Below are 18,638 nucleotides of genomic sequence, written 5' to 3'. Positions count from 1 at the left end.
CAATGATCACAACTGCCTTTTGGGTCCGTCCAGTTTTGTGCTTATGTTGTTTCTCGGCACGGTGGAGATATTTCTGTGAAAAGTTTGTTTGTTGTGTAGAATAAAGTTGTTCGACCCTACATGCTAATGTTAATATTTGACTCTGCGAATAAGTCACGGGTAGCATAAGTCGGGGAGATGGGATGGAAGGCGACTCAAAATCAACAGTGCCCGTTGTTTGTGTCCCCTGGCTAGCTGTCACTCACCAGCAGAAAGACCAGGGTGATTGATTTATCTAATATTTCTCCTGATGCTCCAAAACTGGCATGGACATGGCACACATTTAAACATAAGACTTGGGGGAAATGAAGGAGTGAAAGGTGGACAGACTGTCCTAATCAGACACGAGGCTTATACCATATAATTCAGTCTACAGCCTCATACAACAACATTGCACGTTCTCATGAAACAGTAAGTACATTGTTACTGTTTTTCTTTGACAACATGATTTTTACTGCCTCGGAACATAGTTGGAGGCCCTGGACAAGACTGACACTAATTTGAGTTCAATAACTAGACCTGCGTGGTACATTAGTGTAGATTATGCCATTAGGAACAATAACAGAATCCGACTTTAATCTTATTTTTCATCGTGTACCGTAGGCTCGCATTACTTTCGGTTACACGCTGTTGTCCGATGAAATATCCTGTTTTGTTTATTCGTCTGTTTATTTTTTTGTTAGGTTTATTGAAGTACGCGTTGTCTAACAGAAGACTGTGAAATGTTCTATTTGATTTGACCGAATCCCTCCAATTCTATTTTAATCAAAGGGATTTTTCAGAATGAACTAAATCTATTTAGCCATTATTGTAATTATCCTTATAAATGACAAAAGTGATCAACAAATGTAAGTCATGACAGATATATTCCATGTTTTTTGCTTTTTTTTTTTTTTAACCATATTACTTGTTGTGACAAATGTTGCACTGACGGTTCTGCATTAAAAATGAACAGCGTAATCCAATGTGCGTCCTACGGGGTCACAGTGGTGATGGAAGGATGATGTTCACATTAAAGGGATGCCTGTGAACATAAAGTGCCGGCTGTCAAGGCTAACAGTCCTGAGCCCTCCCTCGGGGCTGCGTCACCGCCCGTTCAAGCTCCGTCAGTTGGTAAATCGGTAAATGATCCTGCCTGTCATTTAATCAATATGAACAGGCAGCAGCTGTCACACATCATTGTCTCCCCTGGGGCTCATTGTCAACACAAGATGAAAAAAAATGTCTGTGTGTTCCTAAGTGTGTCTATCCATTTTCTTGAAAACAAACAGGCAGATGGACTCTTATTTGCTGTAGCTTTGTATCAAAGTAAAATAATGTATTAGATGAATAGTTCCATATATATATAAAAAATATCTGAAAATTAAATATTATTTAATTTTATATTATTATATATATTTACTTCCCCATCTCCATCCCTCCTTCTTATTATAATATTATTATTTTGTTATTTAACATTATTTGACCTAGACTAGAATTACACTCGTGCAGACCTCGACCAGGAACAACTTGGCACCCACCACCTTCACAAATTTGGTCATTAATACATATGAATTACAATATTTTCTCATATCGTGGCAGGGACCAGGTATCTATTAAGGACAAGGAGTTAATCAGAGTGAGGCTATTATTTGTTTAACCATATTTTCACAATAATATTAAATCATCTTATACATTTTTTCTAGAAAATAATGACTGATCAAAACAATACACAGTATATCATAAAATGGTGGCAAGTTGACACACGTGGTTAGCACGACTGCATTACAGTCAAGAAGCACTGGGTTCGGTTCTCAGCTCAAGCCTTCGTGTGTAGGACTTGCACGGTTGTCCAGGTATTCTGGCCTCCTCCCACATTCCAAAAAAACATGAATGTTAGGTCAATTAAATACTGTGCTGTACTCTAAATTTTCTATTGTTGTGAATGGTTGTTGTCTGTTTGTGACCTGCCATTGACTGGCAACCAGCCCAGGGTGTAAGCTGAGATATGATCCAGCTCACCAATGACCTGAACAGGTAAAGAGCTAGAAAATGCATGAATGATTATATTATACAAAAAAAATGTCATGTGAAATAAAACGAAATAAAATGACTATTGCAGAGACAATTTAGAGAAATGACAAGAACCTAGGCAGGCGGGGCAGTGGCAGACAACGCTAAAATTTTTTTAATGAACCCATTACTTACTTGTGTGAAAGAATTAGCCATTGGTCAATTCTTCAACCAGCGCGTGCCCAACAGCCTGTTAACTGTTAAAAGATAAGAACTAAATACACATTAGCAATAATGCCGTGGGATACTTTGACCTAATAATTAATCATTGAGACCTTCAGCATATTGTTGTCACTTATTATATGTTCCTGTAGTAAAACATTAAGTTGCACATGTAGCTATAGAAAGACAAAGCCACAAAGTGTTGGTTTCTCAGTTTTTTTCAGAAGTTTTGAGTCGTTGCTGTTTAGGTCCAAGTCAAGTTGCAAGTCTTTTATTGTCGAGTCTTCTTCTTTTCCCCTCGGCTTGACCCGTAAGGGGTCGCCACAGCGTGTCATCCTTTTCCGTGTAAGCCTATCTCCTGCATCCTCCTCTCTAACACCAACTGCCCTCGTGTCTTCCCTCACTACATCCATCAACCATCTCTTTGGTCTTCCTCTGGCTCTCTTGCCTGGCAGCACCATTCTCAACATCCTTCTACCAATATACTCACTATCTCTCCTCTGGACATGTCCAATCCATCAAAGTCTGCTCTCTCTAACTTTGTCTCCAAAACATTGAACCTTGGCTGTCCCTCCGTTGAGCTCATTTCTAATCCTATCCAATTTAGTCACTCCTAGAGAGAACCTCGACATCTTAATTTCCGCTACCTCCAGCTTTGCTTCCTGTTGTCGCTTGAGTGCCACTGTCTCCAATCCGTACATCATGGCTGGCCTCACCACCGTCTTATAAACTTTGCCCTTCAAACTCTCAGAGACTCTTCAGTCAAATAACAGACCTGGCACCTTCCTGCACCTGTTCCAACCTACTTGGGCCTGTTTGTTCACTTCCTTACCACACTCACAATTGCTCTGGGCTGTTGACCCCAAGGAAGTCATCCACCCTCACCATCTCTTCTCTCTGTAGCATCACACTTCCCCCTTCCCATCTTATTTCAGGTAATCTTCATTCCTCTCGTTTCCTGTGCATGGCTCCACCTTTCTAACTGTTCCTCCACCTACTCCCTGCTTTCATTGCAGATCACAATGTCATCTGCAAACATCATGGTCCACAGGGATTCCAGTATACCCTCATCTGTCAGCCTATCCATCACCACTGAAAACAGGAAGGGGCTCAGGGCTGATCCCTGATGCAGTCCCACCTTCACCTTAAACTCCTCTATCACACCTACAGCACACCTCACCACTGTCCTGCTGCTCATACGTGTATTGTATTATTTCAACATACGTGTCTGCCACTCCATACGTCCACATGCAGTACCAGAGTTCCTCTCTGGGTACTCTGTCGCAGGCTTTCTCTATATCTACAAAGACACAATGCAACTCCTTCTGAACTTCTCTACTTCTCCATCAACACGCTCAAGGCAAATAATGCATCTGTGGTACTCTATCTAGGCATGAAGCCATACTGTTGCTCGCAAATACTCACTTCTGCTCTGAGTCTAACCTCCATTACTCTTTCCATAACGTCATTGTGTGGCTCATCAATTTTATAGTTTCCACAGATCTGCACATCTTAGAAATGTGATTCCCATTTTTAAGAATTGCAGAGCTGTGGGAACTATAAACTCTCTACTGGACTAGACTAAACTATAAAGGGCACGCTTTTCCTCATTCCTTAGGCATCTTCTCACCCACTTGAACAACCTGATCAAAAACTCCACAGCCACCTCTTCCATACCTCCACAGGTACAGTATGTCATCAGGACCAACTGCCTTTACATTTTTCATCCTCTTTAGTCTATTTCTAACTTACTAATAATTGCACCTACTGGTCCACTAACCTTGCCTCTTCTACGCTTCCTTCACTCTCATTTTCCTCATTCATCAATTCCTCAAAGTATTCTTTCCATCTATCCAGCACACAACTGGCACAAGTCAACACATTGCCATCCCTATCCTTAATCACCCTAACCTGCTGCTCATCCTTCCCATCTCCATCCCTCCTTCTTGCCAACCTGTATAGATCCTTTTCTTTAGTGTTCAACCTGACATACATGTCATTATATGCTTCTTGTTTGGCCTTTGCCACCTCTACCTTCACCCTACATCTCATCTCCATGTATTCTTGTCTCCTCTCCTCAGTCCTCTGAGTGTCGAACATATTTCCTTGTATGATTTCCTGTACTTTGAGGTTCCACCATCAAGTCTTCTTCTCCCCTTGCCTACCAGAAGATACACCAAGTACTGTCGTGCCTGTCTCTCTGATCACCTTGGCTGTTGTGGTCCAGTCTTCTGGAAGCTCCTCCTGTTCAGCCAGAGCCTGTATCATCTCTTCTCAAAAAGCCGCACAACTTTCTCAGCTTCCACCACATGGTTTTGTGCTCTGCCTTTGTCTTCTTCCTCTTCCTCCACAGCACCAGAATCATCTACATCCCACCATCCTATGCTGTCTCGCCACACTCTCCCCTACCACCACCTTACATTCGGTAACCTCCTTCAGATTACATCGTCTGCACAAGATGTAATCCACCTGCGTGCTTCTACCGCCACTCTTGTCGATCACCCTATGTTCCTGCCTCTTCTGGAAGCAAGTGTTCACTACAGTCATTTCCATCCTTTTTGCAAGGTCTACCACCATCTTTCCCTCCAAGTTCCATTCCTGGATGCCAAACCTACCCATCACTTCTTCATCACCTCTGTTTCCTTCACCAACATGTCCATTTCAATCTACACCAATCACAACTCTCTCTCTATCTGGGATGCTTAGAACTGCATCGTCTAGCTCCTTTCAGAATTTCTCTTTCACCTCTAGGTCACTTCCTACCTGTGGGGCATAGCCACTAATCACATTATACATAACCTAAATTTCAACTTTCAGCCTCATCACTCGATCTGATACTCTTTTTACTTTCAAGACATTTTTACCTAACTCTTCCTTGAAATGAACCCCTACTCCACTTCCCTTCCCATCTACACCGTGGTAAAATAATTTGGATCCTGCTCCGAAACTCCTCTCCTGGACACACAAAGTATCAACCTTTCTCCTAATCAGCATGTCAACCAACTCCAGAGCTTTTCCTGCCATAGTCCCAACATTCAAAGTCCCCACATTCAGTTGTAGGCTTTGTGTTTTCCTCTTCTCTTTCTGCCTAAGAACCTGCTCTCCACCTCTCCTTCGTCTCTGACCCAAAGTAATCTGTATCTTAATGGCGCTGATGGTGGATGTTGTTAACCCAGGCCATGACCAATCCGGTCTGGAATTCTTTGGATGAACACTCATATTTGTTTGGCAAAGTTTTAAGCTGGATGCCCTTCCTAACCCAACCCTCTGCATATATCCAGGCTTGGGACGGGCCTACAGTTTGCACTGGCTTGTGGTCCCCATAGGGCTGTATTGTCAAGTCAAGTCTAAAGTAATCAAATTCATGACTTTTTTTTTTTTCTTTTCCCCTAAATACATTTTTGGAGCAGGGCGAAAAGCTAGCCCCGTAATGAAAGTGGGCTGGGCTGTATACTTTCTGACATGAGTCCCCTCCCCCACTATATAAACACCAAGCGCCCTTGTTCCATGTAGTGGCCATTCAGCAGAATTGCACTTCCTTATTCATAATAACTTGATCCTGTTTTATCACTATACCGTGCAGTTCACCATCAACATTTGCCGACAACTCAAAAAAATAACTGCCGTGGTGTGCCCCACGCGTGGTGCCTAGCGAGGCAGCAGCAAGCAGACGGGATCCACCGCCATGGCGGCCGCTTGCCGACCCGCCAGCACCTAGAGTAGCCGGTGGGAGTCCGGACCAATGGCGTTAGGGCCATCAGCCTCACAGTTGCAGAACACTACGTCGTGGGGTGAGGAGAAGAAGAAGGACAAATTTAAAGGACATTTTTGGGCCATTTTAGTGGGCCTTTAAGTAAATAAATTTTAAAAATGTTAACAAAAGTGAATTATTTGTGAAACCTTGCTGACTAGCAAAAGGTGAGGAACGTCAGTCACTTTAAGCATTTTGAACATGTCATTATGCTATGATTGAACTTGTCAGATAAACCATGAGAAAGCACAGTCTGCAGTTTTGTTTTTGTTTATGACAGATGATGTTTTACTCCAAAAATGAGTTTTGCTTCCTTGTCCTGTTCTGACTGTGAGAGACGACAGGTGCCAGCAAAGGTTCCAGGATGGTAAACGACTGCGGGGGGTATTCCTCTCCTCTTTCTTCCTTTCCTTTCTCTCTTTCGTCCCTCCTGTGTCCTGACGTGGGACATTGAAATCTCATCCAGCCATTCTGCCAGCACTGATAGTCAGCAGGGAGGGACATGTCATTTCACTTGTGTGTGTGTGTGTGAGTGCGTTTGTATGTCTCTCACTGTGTAACTCACAATGACGAGAGCAGAGGCAGGGGGCAGGTGAGAGGTTTGCTGGGGAGGGGGGTATGACAGGGCTCTGATCTCTCAGATAGGGAGATAGCCACCTGATTCAAATGGCTCGCTTGTTCCTGGCAGTCACTTGATCGGCGTGTGAACTGACTCCTCTCTTATTTACAATCGGATGCTACGAGCTGAGCTGCCCAACCCAGCCAGACCAGAACATCTCTCTCTCTCTCTCTCTCTCTCTCTCTCTCTCTCTCTCTCTGTATGTCTGGCTCTCCTATATTTAACATCTCACCCAAGCATACAGGTGAACTTGGAAAGCCACAACAGAAAACAATAGTCAAGTCGGTCTTTACTACTTCGATATTGCAAATAAATAATTCAACCTTAGTATCCATTTGAATACCTAAACTCAGCTGTGACATACAGTGATGCCCAGACTTAAGAGTTTTATTCAATTGTAACTCAAAACACTCATATCTCAAATCATATTTCCCAATCCAGTATCTGCGCAGCAACTTCCGCATTTGGCAAAACAGGTGAACGCACTTCCTCCCGGCACAGCTAAATGGAGGAATGGGACTTGGACAAAGCACATGCAAGAACTTTCAACATCTCAAACAATGTATTTTTTTAAACACAAGAGCCACCGAAGATGACAATATCTGATGTTTAGGTTTCATTTGAGTTTACATATATCACATAATATTTGTGTAAATTAAGGATATACATGTATTTAACTTTTGTCAGAAAACACCAGCTGTAAGAAAACTACATTTTAGCAAGTTCGGTTTCAAACTACCATGTCGTCAACCCCTAATCAATTTCGTCAGCGCAGCATAAACAGGAAATCCGCAAACCTGTTTTCTGGGTTTGGTCATGTGACATTCCGCATAGAACGGATTGCTTCCTTTCGTTCTTTTCCAGCCCTACATTGTGCTCCTTCTGGTGTGCATGCCTGGGCCACTAGAGGGCGGTATAATACAGACACACACGGAAAAGTTTCACAACGGACTCAGCTCCAGTAATATGAGTCATTTTACACAGAGGATAGGGAATATATGCCTGTGAGTATTGTTATTTTGTCTTGTCTTTGTTGCTTCACCGTTTGTGTTCAATCATCACTTGCTTAAACGGCTATAACACATAGATCGTTTTACACTTGAGACTATGTGAGTCCGAGGATTCAGAGGTCTGGAAACAATGAGTCCCAGCCCTGGAATAATAAGTTCCTGCAACCTGTCATCACGGAGTACAAATACAGCTCTCCTCTGCGATACGACGGTTGTTGCATCGCAGTCCCGCTATATTGTGGAATTTTAGAGGTACAATTTGTACCATATTATCCATTGCTCTTTTATCTGTCTCAAAATATGATTGCTTAGCCTGCCACAATAGCACATTTTTTAAAACGATATATTTTCCTAAAAACTACCACAATAAACGATAGTATCGTTGACGTTTTCTTTTTTTTTTTTTTTTTATGCCACTGGCATAATGGTGTTGTAGCTCATAATTATGCAAGTACATCTTGGCATGTAGAACAATAAATACAATATCTTACATAAATCAAAAAAAGAAATGAATTAGACTTAAGCACTGCTTGCAAAAACTGCACTTAAACAAATATTAAACATTTGGCAAATAGGTATAGAGTCATTAACCCACTAAGGAGGCCCAAAAATTGTCTTAAAGCCTGCCAAATTTGAATGAATTAAAAAAAACTCCATGTATGTACTCAAAAACATTTGGGCTTTGTCAAAGTTTTTAAATCAGATGCCAGACATGTTAATGTCACTGTTATTTTTTTAGTCTTTAATTTTATTAATTGTTTGAATGTTGTCGAGTTATGTACTGTACAATATCTGCTACCTGTATAATTTCTGCTGCCTCTTGGCTTTTGGAAACTAGATTTTTTTTTCTTTCAATTGGCGTTTACCTGGTTAAATAAAGGATAAATAAGATGTAAAATAAGGCCCACCCTCGAGCTGTTGGATTGTGATGTGAGACCTTTACGTGCCAGTCAAATGGCGCTGAAAATTAGTTTGCCGAAGTCAACTACTACCTGAATATTGATAACGTGTGATGCTGTTGTTATGGTATATAAACAGTTAACTTTCCCGTATGTGTGTGTGTGTGTGTGTGAGTGTGTGTATGTTGGTGTGTTATATGGGGAACACACACACAACTCCGAGCACTGACATTTTAATGATATTGTCGCGGTGGAGTGAGCTTTTTAGCTCGAGCCCTTAGCTCGCAAGCTCGTTAGCTCACATGCTAGCGAATGTAATGAACAGTTAATGTTCCATTTGTCCCAGTTGTATGATCTAGGAGCAAGTCTATTCTACCAAACCAACGACTTTGGAAGAACTTGAAGGGCGAATACGAGAAGTTATGTCTTCCATCCCGAAAGAGTTCCTTGTGAAATCAATTCATGCGGTTCCCAGGCGGCTTCAGAAACTGGTGGCTAATGCTCGCGCCCATATCGAATTTTAAATAAAACTTAAACTGCGAGGAATGCAAAGTTATCAATGTCCTTTCACCATCATTCCATTCATACTGTGTTTCGTGTTTTTGGTTGCACCTTAAGGGCAAAACTCCTGTTTTTGTTTTCATTTTAAAAGGAACCATTCAAGCAACGCATTTTTCCTCATGTTTTTGAGACTGTTGGGTGAAACCTGCAGCTGGCTACTTATGTGGACTGAATGGGTGGCAAGAATGGGAAAAGGATGTGCCAGTATTTTAAGAGGAATGGCCCGTCAGCAACATTGAGAGAAAACAAAAACTAACTATGAACTCGTTCATTTCTGGAATGGTAAACTTAGTTCAAAGTTTTGAATTATGAACTATGAACTGAACTAGTTCATTTTTGAACCAAACTTTGAACCAGTTTGCATAGAAAATGAACTTTCCCAACACTGTACGTTGGGCGGTTCTTAAACCAGGCGTCCAGATTGACGCAGATTGAAATGAGTTCATCTGAGACACGGGACACACATCAAACGAGATCCCTGTCATATCTTGACTACTGAGGCCATTCGTTAGTGTGTGTAATTCTTTGTAAAATGTAAAAAAAAAAAACAATTAGTTCTCTTTTTTTCTATTTTTAGTTTGACAGTATCCCGGCCCCTTCTGTGTGGAGTTTGCATGTTCATCCCCGTGCTTGGGTGGCTTTTCTCCGGGCACTCCGGTTTCCTCCCACATCCCCCCAAAAACATGTGTGGTTGGTTGATTGAAGACTCTAAATTGCCCGTTGGTGTGAATGTGAGTGCGAATGGTTGTTTGTTTCAATGTGCCCTCGCGATTGGCTGGTGACCGGTTCAGGGTCTACCCCGCCTCCCGCCCGAAGACAGCTGGGATAGGCTCCAGCAGCCGGCGAACCTAGTGAGGATAAGCGGAAAAGAAACTGGATGGATGGATGGATAGTTTGACAGTAAACTTCAACTGGGAGTGCTGCTTGTTGTGAAGAGAATTGATTTGAGTTTGCCGTCACAATATGATGGTTGTCTCTAAAATTTTTGCTTGAAGTCAAAACAAAAAAATCTTATCTCGACACACTCGTAACTTGGGTCACTCTAAAGTCAATGCACCACTGTAATTCATCCCAAATGTAGCCTATGCTGAATGCAAATTTGTACGAATCAAAAGCTTTGGAATACTTTTGCATTCAACAGTATGATAAAGTGTCTCCGTAGTTATGACCAGCACACAGTATATGTAAAAGTCAAATCAGAATAAGAGGGCCTCTACACATGTAATGGATATGCAGTATTTATTTATGTATTTATTTTTAACAACTCTGGTACATATTTAAAGTGCATGCCAAAGCAACAAATGGTGGTTTATCTCCTAACCGAAAGGCCATTTTAACCAACCAGAAGCCTGTACTGTAGATATCGTTTTCTGGAGAAGGCACAATAACAATAATGCTACATTGTGGAGAAGGGGAGTTGTACTGGATGACAAAAGACAAACAGCAGCATCAGACAAAGTAAACACCAAAAATGCTTTTGGTCCCATCTATCCACAAAAAAAAGCCTGGTTGCAGTAACCTCAAATTCAGTTTGCATGTGGACAAAAGGCAAAACGCATCGATGTCTTGGAAATGTCTTGGAAAGATGCGAGCACGTAGCCAAAAACAAAGTTTTCAAGGCATCGGCATATGTTTATGTAACAATATCATTTCAAACATTTGGGATTTTGTTTTGTTTGGGCTGTCTCAATAGGTTTTGCAGACTTACTCGTGTAGACAAGATTTTTCTCAGAAGTGAAAGGAAATGGGGTTGACTTTCGGGGTGAATGTAATCGTTTTTTAGATAGAGGTTCTTACTGTGTGAGACAGAGACAAGTTGAGTCTATATGGCATCTGCCTGGCTGCCAGTCTGTAACTGTCCTGTCTGATTATCTCACCCAGTTGGCCCCGAGGGGACACCGATACTGAAAGAGGCCACTCTTCCATTCAACAACAGCTTCTGTCAGAGAATCAGAGAGGGAGACCTCAGAGTCACCAGCTCCAGAATAGCTTGATAGCAACTGATGCAATCAATAGAAATCTACACTGCTGTCAACACAAGCTGGGTGCACGTTTTTATGTATAATGGGGGGGGGGGAATGCCCTTCATACAAACGTCTAAATATTGAACACCCTCACAGCATCCACATGAGCTGTCATGTTTTTTTTTTTTTTTTTTTATCATTTCTTTAGCAGAAAATGAACGTATAGGTCATTTGCAAGGTTATTATAGTAAACAAAAACAAAGGAAATAACAAAAACTAAAATTGAACAAATATTTTCATAAATAAGATAAAATAAAAATGAGAATGTTTAAAAAACAAATGTTAAAACGAAATTTTACATTTACAAAACAAACTAAAATTAACTATAATTGGAGCAAAAAGGTCCTTAGTTTTTATCTTTCTCTATTAATTTTATACATGAGCTCTCAGCGTTAATCTTAAATGTATTTATTTCATATAAATACATAGATACAGAAAGGGTACGGAAGGAAGCTCGAACTGTCATTTGGAAATTGTAGTTCACTTGCTGTGTGTCGCCTAGAAGTGACGTCATCGGACAGCGCCGTCGTATTGACTGCTCACCAGACTGACAGCCAGACCAAGCCCAAGTTTTGCCGTGAAGCTAACATATACGTGCGAGCTGTTTTTGCTGCTACGTGTCGCGAACGTAAATGGCTCGATGGTTACCGACCAGCTGGCGCCTTCACAGAACCTGCACGTCTGTTCTTCGTCTTTCGGGGGGGGGGAACGCCGCTGTTTCCCGCCACAAAAGGCAGATGTGAAAGCAGAAAAGGAGTTTGTCTCACTGACACAGCAGGTGATTGAACTACTGCAACAACAAGACATTTTCATAGCACGACTTGACTACTTGGAAATTTTTAATTGCTTTGTCACAATAATCGTGGTCTCAAAACAAAATAAAATGAAAAGAAACAGACTGAATGCCCTTTCACTGGAGATACAGCAGGTAAAAGCTTAGTTTTTATCTATCTGTCTAATGGAGTGTTTTTTTTTTTTTTTGTAAGTTAAAAATATTAACACATACAAACTGCCATACTACAGCACGTGTCTCATGAATGGTTTTACTGTACGTTGTGATGCATCTAATCCAACCTTAGAAGCAAAATTATGCACTGCACTTATTGCACTTCAAATTCTGTAGACTGTTAGACAGTACCTGTATTTGATTTGTGGATGGTTGATCGTCTGTTAGTAAGTTAGTACATTTTTATGGTATTTTTTGTTGAGTTTTTATGACACAATACTTATTGTAATCTTTTTTTTGTTTTGTTTTTATCTCACACTTGACAAATACCCCAAATAAAAAAAACTAAAACAAAACGGTTTTGAACAAATTAAAACTAATAAAACCGAACAAACTTGCTCTAAAAACAAATTAAACTAACTGAATTTGAAACGGAAAAGTCAAAATGAAATAAAAACTAACTACCCAAAACTATTATGACAACGGTCTTTTGTAACAGCAGCATGGTCTCACCGAACTTTGGATGCATTTTGTATGAAAAAGTTAGGCAGTAACTAGAAAGAAAAGATATTTTGGGGGGGTTACTCGAAAAGGCCTCACAATAAATCGCCAAAACCACTTTGATGGTCAAAAACACGGCCTTTTTGCGACATGATCCGCACAGCATTGGTGATGTGTATACGGCACATCTAGCTGTTGTGTTGGACAGGCTTACCCAAACTGAAGGGTCAAGATTTATTGTGTCGCAGAAGTAATTTTGTTGACATCAAATGTTTTTTTTTTTTTTTTTTTTTTTTTTTTTTTTTATTGAAGCATGTTGTAATAGATGCTTGCCTGTTATGGTCCTTATCATAATCGTAGTGATGTTATGTTACTTCAAGATTTAAATACAGAAATATACTCTGGAAATCAATTAAGCTCTCCATAAACTTGACACCATGTCATGATGTTGCCTTATATACGCTAAGATACTGTGGCGGTAACCTTGTCAGTGTAGCTTTAATGTCTGATAATTACTGATTAAATTTGAGCTCTTCCTCTTATCAGTACCTGGTATGCAATTCTGTTAATATTAATATCCTTTTTTTTAAAAATGAGCTGAGATCATGACTTGCATGAATGATGAATGAGTATTTTATGCCCCCCCCCCCCCACCCCCCCAAAAAAAAAAAAAAACGATGTTCCACAATAGGGGGGGAAAAAAATGATAATCACTTTAATCAAACATTATGTAAAATTCAGTAGGAAATGAAGCATCAGAGTTATGATAGGTCATATGTGTAATTAACCACCGAAAGAGATTATACCATTTAAATATGCAGGAATGTCATCTGAGGTCTTTGGTCTCTGCCATTTGTTCAAATAACGAGGCCACCCTACCTTGAAGAGTCTGAATCAGGGGTCACCAACCTTTTTGAAACTCCTTGGGGACTGATTAATGCGAAGGGCTACCAGTTTGAGACACACTTCTGAAATTATTTGTTCACCCTTAATTATATAGAATTACTAATGCTTAATGATATTCATCCATCTAAAGACACTTATCATGTTAATGATTTCTCACAATATTTATCAACAATGAATTTACAAAGTAGGAAACAGGTCAATATTCATATGCAAGACTTTTAATAATACGTGTAATAAAGCTGTGAATAAAGTGTTTACATTTTCAATTGAACACTTCTACATAGAGGACCTAGGAAATTACAATGTCCCATCGCTGGTGAGCTATTTTTAGAACAGGCCCACGGGCTTCTCATGCGGTTCTGGTAAAATGTTGGTGAGGTCCTGCTCTATATCAAACAGCATGTTTTTCAGTGAAAAATCATTTGCAAAATGATATTTAGAGGGTGCTGGTGATCCTTTAAAACTGGAAAGAAAAAAGAAAAAAAAAAAAGGCAGCTGACAAACTAAAGTATTCGTAACTGTTGTTTGAGTGAGAGCTGCCAATTTGATTTCAATGTAATGTACTTTGAACAGTTGAAACCAATCTGTGTGAATCTTTCATTCCACTCTTAAGACACATGAACACTTTGTCATACACATGATCGTGTTACACACATAATACAATTAGCTGCACGTATATTGTAAAACAAATTATAATAACTCTCCTGCAGCTAAGTAATGTTTAATTATTAGCCAGTCGGTGGTTGCAAACAACAGCCACTTTGACAAACAGTGTTAAATTCATTACTGTTGTTGTTGTTGTTGTTTTTTTTTTTTACCAGATGGTTATTTGGTTTATTTGAAGTGCTGCTGTCTTATTGATCAACAATGGCCCTCTTTTCACAACTTTTTTAAACATTTCAGCCCCCTTTAGCCCCTCTTTTCTCAACACACAATTCTGGATGTGTAATATTCTAAATTAGGACAACCCCCGTTGCCCCCCCCCCCCCCACCTCTCCATTTAATGTGCGAGTAGAGTTGTTGGTCAACAGTTGGATTGGGGAGCCTCAGAGAGAGGAGGGAGCCCTGGAACAATGGATGGTGCTGTTGTGAGCTGGAGTCGGTGGAGGGAAAGAGAGAGAGTCCGGCTGATGACAGAGTGAAAGAGGTTAGTGTCTATGCTGGGAATTGAGAGCAGAGAGTGGGGGCGGGTGTTCCTGTGTCTGCTGGCTTGCTAATGACGATGCAGTCCCATCAGCTCAACAGCCTTCTCTATCAAGAAATCTCCAAATGCCTCCAAAGCACCTCCTGCATGGCCAGGCCTTCATAAAGTGTGGAAAATACTGGAGATCAAACTTGGATGGAATCAAAGTCTTCCATCAAAAACACATGTCGCGTTCATACAACTGTTTTTTTCAGCCAATCAGAAAGTAAACGATCTCTGTCTCTGCAACTTTGGCCTATTGTGATTTCTGACACCTTCATCAGTGTTTTAATGTTATGTGTGTCTAATTCTTTCAGATCCCATTTCATCATTTAACCAACACGATGAAAAATCTGATGTTTTTGCAACAATATATTCACCAGCCAAGTACATAATACGGGATCTGGATTGAAATTGTGCCTTAACAAAAAGGACAATGCTGACTGACTTTCTATAAAGGTATTTGTTTACTTCTTTAATATTTTCTTTTGTAGCGAACCATTATAGAACCATTACACCACAGCAGTTGTGCATACAAGACAATGATTCAGTTAAATTAGCGTCTCTTTGAAAGTGTCCGTCAAATCGAAGCAATATCTTCACAAAGGCAAAGTGATAGTATACAGTATGATGAATGATCTCAGTTGCTGTACCACCCCATAACAGCTGCACATCATATTCTCGCTAAGCGAGAAGGTATTTTTTTTGCCATTAAATGTTTTGAAAACATAAAATTAGCATTATTTCTTCCAGCATTATCAGTCAGACTGCGTTACTGTATTTGACGTTCTGCTATTCGCATGCGTCTTTGATTTATATGAGCCAACAAAATTATTATTCTTATTTTTTTTTTTTTTTTTTTTTCCTTGCAGCCAATAGTCCTCTGCCTTCACCCCCTCCCCAGTCCTCATCACAGCCACCGAATATCCGGACAACAAAAGAGCAGCAGACCATGCAGCACTTTCACTTGTAGCTGCTCCCATGCAGTCACCTGTTGCCTCATGCTGCTTGCAGCTGCTCAATCTTTCCTCAGACTGGGAATACAACATCTGTTGCGTCGGAATCGGACTTCATTTTGGTTAAATTCACACATATTTCATTCCGACCTAAACAAAATTCTGAGATTTTTACACATACAGTGTGATAGGTATTGCAATTACAATTACACCAAAGGTCGCCCCTCCGCCTTTCCCCACTGACTGTAAAGCTTGTCGTGAAGCTCCTTAATTGGAGCTGCATTGTCCTCTTTGCATGAGCAGCCTCCAGCACAGCCAGCCAAGCGTTTGACCTTATTCAAATAATAAAGAGATGCTGATCGGTGATGGGAGAAAAGACCAATTAGAGTGTCCTTGTATGCTGTTATTATAAATGTAATAGCTCACATGCGTTTCGACAAGACCGGAGGAATAAATCCCATCCTCAAAAAAATGAAGTGAAAATGTGATTGTAAAAGCTCACAACCATTTTTGGTTGCACATGATTAAAATGTTGTACTCAAAAATATTCAAATGATATAGTTTAGCATTTCCATCACTTTTGAATCATGTGCAACCCACGTACATGTTTTGAAATTAAATACATTCAAAATACTTGTTTGTTGTTGTTTTTTTTTTTTACCCAGTGGACTACAAATGCTTAAGATCTTAAAAAGGACCGAGGAAATGCTGCATTGACAATGATTAGCAATAATGAGACTTTTCTCATGTAAAATGAGGCTGTAGAAAAAGAGATCAAATGAGGTAGAAGAGTTACTCAAATCTTTGGAGTAATGTAGCATTTCAATGACCTCATCTGCTACTTAGTGCCAGCGTTATTTTTACTGCTGGTTTCAGACCAGAGTAACCGCAGAGCAGGATTGCCCTGGCAGGCTGGCCGTACGACAACAGGCCTTACATTGTTGTCGGTGGGCTCTTCTCACAAATCCTCAGCTCCTCTACCCCCCTCAGTGCCCTTCTATACTCCCCCTACCCGGCACTTTCTCCTGGCCTAATCTCATCAAGAGGCAAAACAGGAATATGTTAGCAGAAGCGTGAAAACCATGGCTTCATTTGTCATTAGGTATGTGTTGTTTTTTTTGCACATCATTGTCAGTAAACACTCTTAAGTGGGCCAAATTGGAATGCAAGGAGCATTATAAACAGAAACGGGGTGAAAGTTACAGGCAAAAGTTATCGCGAAGCAATGAAAGTAACCCTCACTTCCATTGCTGCTCGAATGCACAGATCTGTCAGAAAGGTACATCAGATAACCCCAGTCAATTTGTCAGGCACAATTCCCGTGCTGGCCTTTACAGGATAGTATGACAAAAATGTAGCCGTTTATTGTGGCTGGCCTGCAGTCGGGATCCGCTGTGAACCGTGCGTGCTGTTTAATGATGGAGCTTTATAAAGCTGTCAGCATCAATGAGCGGAGACGATAAACGGAACTCGAGCTGCCGGTGACGTGATGGTGTGGGTTGTGCCGGGTGGGTGCATGTGGGTGTTGGCGGGGGGGGGGGGGGGGGGGGGGGGGGGCACGGAGGCCTCCAGCCACCTAGAACAGAGGCCGGGAGCAGTGCGAGGTTGATGGCATGCTGTCGTGTCAGTGTGTGGTCTCGTTCACTGTGTGTGCGTGCCAAAGAAGTGCAGGTGCAGGGAAGAGGAGCAGGCGCCGTGCTCGCGTTCTCTTACTCATGCACGGCAGATCTCTGGTTTTACCCCTCGGCTATAGTCAACCTCGTCTTGTTGCGACGAAGATGTTTAATAACACACATGAGAGTAGAATATGTAAAAGCTGCCGTCTGCAAATGCATAAAACCATTATTTTAAGATGGAAAAAAAATGTGTGTGTGTGTGTGTGCGTGTAATAATCTTGATTAGATATTGTGAGGATGGAAAACTGGATTGCTCCTGTGGTAGTAACATTAAGATGGTTTCATGTGTGTGTGTGTGTGTGTGTGTGTGTGTGTGTGTGTGCGTGTGTGTGTGTGTGTGTGTGCAGTGTCGGGTTGTGAATAAAATAGGCGTTGTCATAATTTGACCTATTTAAAATATATATATATATAAATATATATATATATATATATATATATATTATACGCCAATAATCTGAATGCTAATACAAATGCGGTGAAAGTCGAGTCTTCGATGGATCAAGCGCAAGCTGAACACGTGATACCTTTAAACCTGACGTTTTCATTTCTGTGGTGATAAAAGCCCCCTGAAAGCCACACAGACCCCAAGCCTGGATAGCCACACGCCGTGGCTGCTTATCACGCGTAACATCTGGGAGTTTGTTTGTTTTGTTTGTTTGTTTTGTTTTGTTTTGTTTTGTTTTTCAACCCGAGGCGGAAAAAAAAAAAAAAAAAAAAAAGCAGAGGCGCGCGCTTACCACCTGTTGCAGTCTAAATATCCCCGAGCGCCAGGGCGACACTCAGCACGCGAGCACAGGAAGTGGATGGACGGTTGCTTCGACCTGGATGAGTGCTCGGGGCATGGAGAGGAACACCTTTGCCTACCCTCTTTTTTCACAAAACACACCAATACACTCGTTTGACAAGGCCAAAAACAATGCAAGCCAACTGGTCCAGAAACACCTTGCTGTGCCCCTCCAAGTTCAGATTTTCGCAGCGGCATCGTGGTGCATTCGCGGCCTCTTCGAGTTTGTATGAGCGAAAGCAGTTGCCGGAGCGCCAAGCTACTTTTTTGTTGTTGTTGTTGTTTTTTAATATACTTGCGTTTTACACATTTTCTTTTTGTTTCATTTTACGTACACGAAAAAAAAAAAAAAGTATTTGTGAAAACACATAACGCTAACTATTTTATTTTTAAGCCCGGATTCTATATGAAAATCGAAAGCCCAAAGGTACATTTTTATTTTTGTTTTTTGTAGTTTTTGGCCGCCTAACAAGCCACACAGCGGAAGACCAATTTACAGGGAAAAAAAGTCGCAGGCTTTGTCCTGATCTCTTGAAAGAATACAAATTAACCTGCGTTTATTTTATTTT

The 18,638-nt window shown here is 40.9% G+C and overlaps 1 long non-coding RNA gene across 1 annotated transcript; it reads left to right on the top strand.

Moving 5' to 3' along the window:
- Nucleotides 1–14,510: 14,510 nt before the first annotated feature.
- On the top strand, nucleotides 14,511–16,207 carry LOC133406583 (uncharacterized). Its single transcript, XR_009769067.1, has 3 exons — nucleotides 14,511–14,617; nucleotides 14,971–15,112; nucleotides 15,526–16,207. It is a non-coding gene; the product is annotated as an uncharacterized LOC133406583 (long non-coding RNA).
- The last annotated feature ends 2,431 nt before the right edge of the window (nucleotides 16,208–18,638 follow it).

The sequence above is a fragment of the Phycodurus eques genome, chromosome 8, assembly GCF_024500275.1.
Source record: "Phycodurus eques isolate BA_2022a chromosome 8, UOR_Pequ_1.1, whole genome shotgun sequence".
In the NCBI taxonomy this organism is placed as follows: Eukaryota; Metazoa; Chordata; class Actinopteri; order Syngnathiformes; family Syngnathidae; genus Phycodurus; species Phycodurus eques.
Note: the sequence above shows the minus strand (reverse complement) of the source record. Positions and strands in the feature narration are given on the sequence as shown.